General features: G+C 33.0%; 1 long non-coding RNA gene across 1 annotated transcript; it reads left to right on the forward strand.

Annotated features, from left to right (window-relative positions):
- The first annotated feature begins 205 nt into the window (after positions 1 to 205).
- Positions 206 to 9597, forward strand: LOC103878409. Its single transcript, XR_638593.3, has 3 exons — positions 206 to 504; positions 6048 to 6118; positions 9005 to 9597. It is a non-coding gene; the product is annotated as an uncharacterized LOC103878409 (long non-coding RNA).
- The last annotated feature ends 751 nt before the right edge of the window (positions 9598 to 10348 follow it).

The raw sequence follows: 10348 nt of genomic DNA on the forward strand, positions 1-10348 counted from the left end.
TTGAATATGAGTAAGACTTATGAATAGGGTGATATTTCACATTCATGATAAGGCTATATTATATGGCAAAGGTGAAGGAATTTTGAAGATGTCATTAAAGACTTTGAGATCAACAAAGGCAAATTATCCTGGACATGGGCTAATCAAGTGAGTACTTCAAAAAAAATTCAGTCCTTTCCTAAAAGAAGAGATTCAAAACAGGAGAGCTTCTGCTGCTGGCCTTCAAAAAACATAAACAAACATATTGTGAACTGCCTATGGAGACATCCACATGGAAGGACTTAAAAGTAGACTGTAGGGGCTGAGAACATTCCCTGGCCAACAGTTAGCAAGAAAACAGTTCTCATTTTTATATCCACAAGTAACTGAGTTCTGCCAACACTCTGAATCAGCTAGGAAGAAGGCCCTGAACTCCAGACGAGAAAGCAGCCTAATCAACACCTGGATTTAAACCTTGAGCCACCCAGCAGGGGACCCTCTCTGAACTTCTGTTCTACAGAAATTGTAAGATAATAAATGCAACATGTTTAAGCTGCTAATTCTGTGGTAATTGGTTATACAACATGGAGACTATTAACAGCAGTTCTTATAATAGACCTGATGGAAGATGATGGTAGCCTGGCTAAGCATGGTGGCAGCGTTGGAGAGATATGCTTGAGAAAAATTCGGAAGATAGAATCATCAGCACTTGGCAGTGTATTGGATGTTAAGTATGAAGGAGGGGTGTTAGGTTTTCTCCAAACTTCCTAGTTAGCTGAATTAAATCCAGGATCTACCAATTACTGAGATAAAGAATATCCTAAGAGGACCAATCGTTTAGTGGCTGATGGTGAGTTTGGATTTCAGCAGTTTAAGAGTTAAGTAGCTCTGAAACATTTCAGAGTAAATGTTTCAAAGTGATTATGAGAGTTAAATGATATATCAGAGTGTCCGCCCTAGAGTGAGCATGAATAAGGTTTTGTTTTTTAAAAACAACAACAAAAAAGAGGCAAGATATTTAAGAACACAGAGAATTTGAAATTGTTGGGAAAATCTGGAATGTGTGTTGATCAGAGAAAGGTAGTAGAATTGATGGCAATTACAGCATATTTGAGATTAGTGACTAGGAATACATGCCTAATGTATTTTGAGACTCCCCACAGACAATTCTAGGTGTTTTATGCAAGCTGGGAAAGTGGACAGTAAGGCCCACTTTCCAATTAAGTTTTGCCAGATCCGTAAGATTAAAGGACAGTTAAAAAAACAAAAAGGTGTTCAGGGCATTGCTGTTACTGTAATGACCCTATTCACATAGGCTCTATTATGAATAGAGAGAAGAAGTAAAGAAACCAGATAAAAAGAAAAGAAATAACCTGTTGGAGAAGGGAAGCTGAATTTAAAGGAAAACAAGCAACATAACTCAATATAATTAAATAGCTAAGTAAATACTCTGAAAGGAATTTGATGCGTAGGTCATTTGGTTTTGAGTTTTGTTATCCATAGTGATTACCTGCTTAGGAAATTTATGGAAAAGAACTACATTTAAAGAAAAAAATTATGAGATTATTTTATTTTATCCCTTTTCTCTCAAAAAATTTTAAGGGTAAAAAAGTCATATAGTAGATAAGATGGCAGATTAAAAAGCCTTTTGTGTAAATACTGTATTTGTTTATATACAAAAAGTAAATGAACTTGACATCTGGATCATATATAAAATCATGGTTAACAGATTATTCTTTGAAGTATGGTTCAGTTTGAATATGCATACTAGTAATGTGACATTAGGCAAGTTACTTAATGAATTCTATCTCATTATCTCTAAAGTGGGCATAATAATAGTAGATAACTAATGAGATTTTCATGATAAGTAAAAGATAGAATGCACTTAGCACAAAATTTGGCAGTAACTCTGAGACAAAATTACATATTGTTAAATTTTACCTTGGTTTAACTCTACAAGCCTCATGTGTTTAGAAGGTGAATACTGAAATGATAGTATGGGATGCTAGGGAAAAAATGGTAAGTTATATGGAGAATATATTATATAAAATGACTGGTCTAAAATACTGTAAACATTTCCAAATGCCTGGGATCCTAACTAGCACAGTCATACTGGGCAGGGATACACGTAGTAGGTATTCAATAAATCTTTAGTAACTGAATAAAGAGGACAATACTATGCTGATTATTATTATCTAAATAATAGTCAGTTAACTTTTAAGCAATTGTCATACTGCATTTAATTATTTGGTACCATTAAAAATACATGATTCAGGTATTCTTTTAGCCTGAATGTGTCCTCCATTATAGAGGGAAACTAAAACAACATTAACAAAAAACAAATAAAAATAGAACCACTTATTTTCTGTAATAATTGGCCAGTAAGAAATTGCTCTCCTTTCATATTGCATACAGAAAATTAGAGTGTTAAGCAATTTGAGTTTGCTAGACAATGTGATTGGGTAAATCAGAATGATAATTCAGAGGGCACAAGGGCTACCAAATTAGTTATTCAGCAAATGCTCCTTTTATAGCACCCATGAGGCCCAATTTTTCAATTTTTTATTTATTTTCCATGTACACCTGTTTAGCTGTTAGATTTCTTCTCTCCCCTGTTACAGTCTCTTGCACCATTTCTTAAGAACTGCACATACAGCGATATTGTAAATTAAATAAGTACAGGTGAGAAGTGGGAAAAAAAAGAGCTCTCAAGAGAGGGAAAGGTGAAAGGACACTAGAGCTCAAGTACATTAAGTGATTTTTACCCTACATTACTGTAAAAGGCAATCCCTTCAGAAAATATGCCATTAAATAGGTTCAATTTTATTTTGCCATAATATTTTATTTATTTTTTAAATAAAGAGTTAAACGTGTTCTTGTTTTTGAGGGAGATGTGTAACATTAATCTATTTTAGTGTCCTCCAAATCTCTTGCAATAACATTCCCTGTACTATAACCAGTTCACTGCAACACCTGACACTTGCAGAGTAATTTTAGATTATGGTGTACAATTAGCTCAAATGTTTCCCCCTGTGACATCAACACAGTATTTGGATGGAAAGTTATCTTGATCTGTTTCATCTAGAACAAACGTGGTACAGATAGTTTACCCTGCTATTGACTTAGAATAATCCCAAACCAAGAAATCTGGACAACAGAAAGCGAAATCAGAGTATTCATCAACCAGAGACTAATTGGACTTTGGGTGGGAAATACAGGTTTTAAAGTACTGACACGGCGGATGCCAGAGATTCAAATTGTTCTTAAGGGGAAAAAGTTAGAAGTCAGATGGTAACTCTCTTGATTTGCATGCTGTGCTGGTTTTATTGCAAGAATACAAGTAGCATTGCAGTAGTCTCCTTTGGCAACGCTTTTTCCTCATTCTTGATGTGGTATAATTTAAGGATATGAAACACTTTGTTAATCTTTTGTCACATTTATCCAATTTTGGCTATTCTCATTATGACAGCTATTGCAAATTAGCAACCCATGGCAAATATATATATATATATATATATATATGTGTATATATATGTATGTATTTAGGTATGTATATATGTATATATATGTATATGTATATATTTGTATGTATGTGTATATATATGTATGTATATATGGCCAGGTTGAACCTCCTGGAGTTCCTTCAATTTTTCATTTATCTGAAACCACATTCTGCAGTTAATTCATTACTCAGAAGTTACATCCATTCTCTATTTTTCCCTATTGGCACAATAGAAATTAATCTTTAATTAACAGTTTATTTGGAGGTCTGAGAGTCTTGACCAGATCAAAAACAAATAATCAAGCAAATAACATCACACATAAAAGTCTTCCTTTATTCACATCTGGCATTAAGGCATTTAAAACTGAATAAAATATAATTGGCAAATAACCATTTAGATGACTATATAAAATCATGTTAATAATTCCCTTCTTAGTTTTAAGTTGATTTGACACCATGTTTATCCAGCATCGAATTTGTGTTTACACTTTACACTTAACTTGAATTTTTTAATGCCATTGAATTTTATGCTTAAATTGTATCAGAAGTAAATTGTCCTAACAAAGCAGAGTTTTTTCATTAGTTGGTTCCTTTTTAAAATTGTGTTTTATATTCTGCCACCCATTTTTTGTGTTATTTTTATTAGAGGGAGCAGGTAACGTGGTGTCTAGAAAACAAAGTACATGCTTCATTTGGTCCAAATTTGCAATTTCCTTTTAGTGATTTTCTGGTTGCATATCTTTTGAACAAAGTATGTATCATATTTTATATTAAAACAGGTGATCTTTATTCATTTCATTTTTTATTTACAAAATACTTGAGCAAATAAGCACCACTATTCTGGTTAATAAAGTAAATGTTGAAGTAAAACTGCAGAATTTTCTGAGACTTTAGCAACTCTCTGGAAAAACCAAGGCTCTTAACAGGTGGTGACTGCATTTTCTTCATCTAATAATAGCAAAACTTCTCTGACCAAAAGATTTTAAAGAATTGACTCAGCACATTTCTTAGCACATATTAAGTACTAACTTAATATTTGTGGTACTTCATAGATTTTAATTGATGTGGGCTTATGTACTGTGAGCATAAAGTTATTCTTAAAAAATAAAGATGTCCAATATCCACTAGGAATGGATATTGAAACAGCTATCTAAATTTTGAACCATAACTCTTCATGTGGAAACTATAATAATGTACTTATCTCGTATATTTAAGAAATTAATATGGAAAATCAAATAAAACAATTTTAAGTGCCTGCTGCATGCAGGCACTCAAATATTGGTTACAATTATTACCATTATTTTACATTACATTGCTAAGTAATGCTCCAATCATTCTTAATATTTGTCCATTCGTTGACTTTTGGAAGCTTTTTCTTACTTTCTTTTTTCACCAGTTGAAAGTGAAATGCTACTTGTCAATCTGACCTCAAAGACAAGTGGAGTAGTTTCCTCACCATATCCCACACAATGACCTGAAACAACTCAGTAGTGTTTTCTTCTCGGTGCCTACATCTTTAGGGAGAATGGTATTTCCAAGATAAACAGTTTCATGTGTTCGATGAAAACTCTTTTCCTAAATACGCTTGTTGCCCCGTAGGTGAGCCTAAAGAGACAGCAAGTGAGCGTAACAGGCAGCCATTTTGCCAAGCAATCAGCTTAAATAAGGCAGTATGTGTGGTGGTTAAGGGGTCTGATTGCAGGGATTAGGTTTATATCTTCCCTTCTAATTACTTGTGCCAATATTTTTAGGAAAATAGGGTTCTGGGATTTAAAAAATAATACTTTGGAAGCAAAATAAGGTAATTATGTTAGTGAAGTTGTGTTTTCTAATTACAAACAATAAAAAACTGTGATATATATCACAATGAGCTGCTTCAGAAATGCAAACAATGCATTGAAAAACAGCTTTTAGAAATATTCAATTTATCCAGAATATCAGATACTGAAACCAATAGACCCTGATAAGCAACAACTATATTAAACCTTTCTACTGTCAAAAGTGTTTTGCACATCTTTTGTAAATGATAGCGTATTAGCTGACGACTTCAAGTTTGAAGCCATAGAATGGGCTTTTAAAAATATGACCTTAAAAAATAAAGTGCAACATAGGTAAATTTACCTTTCTCCAGCCTCTCCAAAATTTGATTCATTACTTTTACAATACAATAAGATTTAATACTCTTCTTTTGCTTAACTACCAGTCAAGGTATTGTGTTTCTATTTGTAGTGGTAGTCATTAATAATAATATATAATATCGTTGCACGATCAATAGATTGAAAAATTATTTGAAAGCCATCTTTTCTAACTTTTTTAAGTTAGTGTAGAAATGTGGAAAGCAAACTGAATCCTGAATTTGCTTTTTATTTTTGCTGTATCATTATCACATCAGTACCATAGCTACCTAAGCCAGGCAACAGTACTATGCATCACGTCACTTATGAATTTTGATCCTATACTATATATATCAAAAAGAACAAAGATGCATGCAACTATAATATAATCTTTTTAATAATGGGAGATGGAAGTTTATTGCTGCAAACTAAAATTTCCACTTATTTTGTAGCCAAAATGAAAATGTTCCGTATGACAAAATGTCAGCGCATTTAAGAACAAATGGATCACCATTCTGTAAAGGTAAGAGAGAAATTATTGATTAATGTTACTAGTTTGACTTTAAGTTCTGTAGTATATGCGTAGAGCTGAACATTTTCCAAAGGCACACAATGATATTAAAATACAGCAATTTCTTTAGAGTCTGAGAGACTAGAAGAATTGGACTTACATGAAAGGACAGTTTATGATCTATGCCAACTGTCAGTACTACATAAATTGATCTTTAAAAGATAATCTCTGTGCTCTGAAAAATAAATAAAACAGAACAAACAACTGCAATCACTAAAGCAAAGCAAACAAAAATACAGAACAAAACATGTTAGGTAGATTGAGTACTCACCCCAGAATCAGAAGATTCAGGTTCTAGTTTCAGTTGCAATAAAAAATTTCACTTACTACCTGAAGCGGGGAATTGGATTGGATCATCACTCTAGATTTTCCAGTAATAATTGTCTTTGACTTGATGGACGGATGGATGGAAGAAGGAAGGAAGGAAGCAAGGAAAGAAGGAAGGAAGGAAAGAAGGAGGGAGGGGGGAAGAAAGGAAGCAGGGAGGGAGGGAGGTAGGGAGAGAAGGGAGACAGGGAAGATGAGAAGCAAGAGCAAAGGAAAGGGGAGAGAGAAAAAAATATATTGAAGGCCAAATTACCAGAGTATTTTGTTACAGGCCAGAGCATTGCGAGTCTTTGGACTACCAAAAGTAGACAAACAAAAGTAGAAAAATTAAAAATAAAAAGAGCAAAATAACACAACAACCTCAGTTTCTAATGAAAGCGACATAAACTAAATTCCCCCAAACAATGACATATATGAAATAAATGAGTTAATGTGCATAATTTCTTAAAAGTGTGATAAACAGGCTGGGTGCGGTGGCTCACACCCGTAATCCCAGAACTTTAGGAGGCCAAGGTGGGAGAATAGCTTGAGGTCCTCAGCAACATAGCAAGATCGCTGTCTTTAAAAAGAAGTAAGAAAATTAGCTGGACATGATGTTGTGCACCTGTAATCCTAGCTACTCAGGAGGCTGAGGCACATGGATCACTTGAGCCCAGGAGTTTACGGCTGTAGTGAGCTGTGATCATGTCACTGCACTCCAGCCTGGGCCACAGGGTGAGACTCTATCTCTAAAATAAATAAATAAACAAATACAGTGTGATAAACAATGATAAATTATAAATTTAAAACTTTTGTTGCATTTATTAGCAACAGTAGTTGGTTCAGGACGGATCTTTGGCTTGACTTTTGGGGAAACATATTTTAACAATGTGTTTTATGTAAACAACATGGTGCCAAAGAGATTCCATGAAGTTCTATAGGCCCAGATTAAAACACTGTATATCCAATTTCAGTGGATCTTGGATGTCTCAGGTATAAAATATGTATGGTATTGTCTACCATTGGAAGTAGTGGATTAACCAATTGAGGAAACTGATAAGGAAAAGCTTAGCACAAAACATGGCGAAAGCAAGCATTTAAACATTAACACTCCAATGGTATCACTGTCATTTTTAAAAGCTAACAACAAAACAATCTGGAAATTAAATACTCCAAACAATGTTCTGAGATAAATTATGTATAAATTTAAATTTCATTTAAGTTATGTGATTTTGAAACATTGTTTAATGTGAAATAGAACTAATGAAAATGTTCATTGATTTCAAGAGAAGTGAATTAAGAAAACCCATGGAACTCCAGAAATGCATAATTTCCAGATATACAGAGTATGACCAAAGAGAAAAGATACCTTGTACAACTAAGAAAAAAAATCTGCATTACTTAATAGAGCAGGGAACCAATTAAGAACAGTCCCCTATCCGGTTTAATTAGGCTAACTACAGGTAAGGGAATCCTATGGTACAGGGAGGAGCATTAGGTGGTGAATTCTCACTGTATCTCTCTCATCTATGACCCCTCCACTGTGACAATGTTAAAGATATGTAGTGCTTGACTTTCACCTAAGATCGCCCTTTTAATGTGGAATTTAAATGAATTAACACTTTCACATTACTAGAAAGTGAGCTCCAGGAGTACATCAATGCTGTACAAGAAGTAACAAATTACTTGCTCCTTTAATGATTTTTCCAGATTATCACTAGATTGTGCACATTTATGTCTCATATCAGCTTTAGTACATTGGTATCTTTCAAAAATCTGTGTGCTACCTGTGATAATAAAAAGAAAGATGTTCTACACATTAATCATGCAGTGTCAAGAGCTAAGCTTCAATATACTGCTGAAAATGAAATGACACGGTAGAAAGAAGACTTTATTTTTCCATTCTGTGTGGTTGTATAGCTGCAACCCTGACTTATTAATTTGCTCCACTTTCAGAGTTTTAATAAGGCATGTTTGATCAAAACTGGATCTTCTTTGTTTCTTTCTCCCCTAACATATTGATTTTAGTAATTAAGCAATGAGAAAACTCCAAAAAGGGTCAGACAACTAAAAAATTTAAAAACAAAAAAAACCTTCTAGCCCAGCCAATACATATATATGTAAAATTTCTCTTAATTTTATTGTTTTCTCATCCATGAATATATACACAAACATACATGTATATACAAATATACATACATATATGTATATTTGTGTATGTTCATGAATGCAAAATATACATACATATATGTATGTATATTTGTGCGTAAATGTTTATGAATGCAAAATATGAAAGAACTAACTGCAAATAAAGTCAGAGTTAGATTAGAATATGGGTTATTTTTACCTGAAATAAGTTGAGATGCTAGTGTTAAGCAAATACAAAAACCTTAAGATTTGGGGAAAATGTATTATTTCTCTTTAGCAGTTTCTGTTTACATTAAAGTTTTTAATTCATGTATTTTTTTAAAAAAGAATTCATCTGCCCATCACTAATGTGACACATTTTAATAGGTGCACTTTCTTTTGTAGATCTGAGTGTTGACATTACTGAGAATCCAGGGACAGAAAAACAAGACACTGAAGGAAGTGAGGAAATTTTGCTGAGGGAAATAATTATAAAATCAACGTGAAAGGTGAAAACCTCTCAGGTCATGTTTTTGAGGATACTCTGCTCTTTAAGCAACAATTTGATTTCTTTCTTCAGTATATACAGCTGAAAAACAGGAATAGTAAACGGTATTTCAAGATTATTAGGGTAAATAATTACTACAAATTAATGTTAAACCATATTCCAAATTTATTTTACATATATATATGTATGTGTGTTTGTGCATGTTTGTATGTGTGTATATGCATGTGTGTATATATTCTTAAAATGTATCTCTAATTATTTATAGCAGTCTACCTGCCTGTCTTCTATCTACCTCTCTCCTTAAAACATTTCTCTAGTTTTTGTGACTATGCAGAAAGGAAAAGGTTATGGTAATGCTAGCAAAGACAGAAAAAGAACATATTTTAGAGTTAAGGATCACATAAATTAAAGCAGAGTAGAGCAAAAGGTATTAAATCTGCTCATTAGTTTCTGAATGTTCATTTCCATCTGACCATAGAAATTAATGTTTTCTTGGGTATTTGTTTTCTTTTATCTACACCACTTCAGTGAGCCTTACTCTCCACAGCAGTTAGTATTTCATGGGGTAAGTAATTTCTTTCATAGATTTCAGAAAAGAAAACACATTTAGAATTAAATTTTCTCATTCCTGCTTAAATATAAATGCACAACTGCAACATCAAAGCAATAGGGATTATGATTTTATAATCTCTCAAGTATTCTCTAATCTCTGCATCTGAAATGACTTTGTATCTGATAGTACAACAATAAATTATATGCCGTTACTATCAGATCTGTATCTGAGAGTACAACAATAAAGGATATGCCATATGATGAAATTAAGCATCATATAATAATATGGTTATAACTTCATGTGAATATGTTTCAAAGACTTTCATTTAAAGGAGATTTAACTTTTCATATTAGTTTGCATGAAGAAAGCAGCATTGCTCAAATAACATTATTTGAGCACCCACTCTGGGCACTCAAAATATAACAGGCATTTTGGAAGGATGCAAACAACTTAAGACATATTTAATTTTCTTAAGATGAGACAGAAATTTTGCGTAATTTTACACATCATTACTGAGTGATCTTGGGCAAATTCAAGACCAGGATTTGTGTGATCTGACTAAGTCAAATTTGACTAGTTAGAAGATCTCTGGGTTTGACAATAGTGAAAACCAAGTCAGAAATTTGAGCTATATTTTAGATTAGATTAAATTGTCCAATTTATTCACGTAATGCAGATGTCAGAAGAT

The sequence above is a fragment of the Papio anubis genome, chromosome 13 (genome assembly GCF_008728515.1).
Source record: "Papio anubis isolate 15944 chromosome 13, Panubis1.0, whole genome shotgun sequence".
Classification (NCBI taxonomy): Eukaryota; Metazoa; Chordata; class Mammalia; order Primates; family Cercopithecidae; genus Papio; species Papio anubis.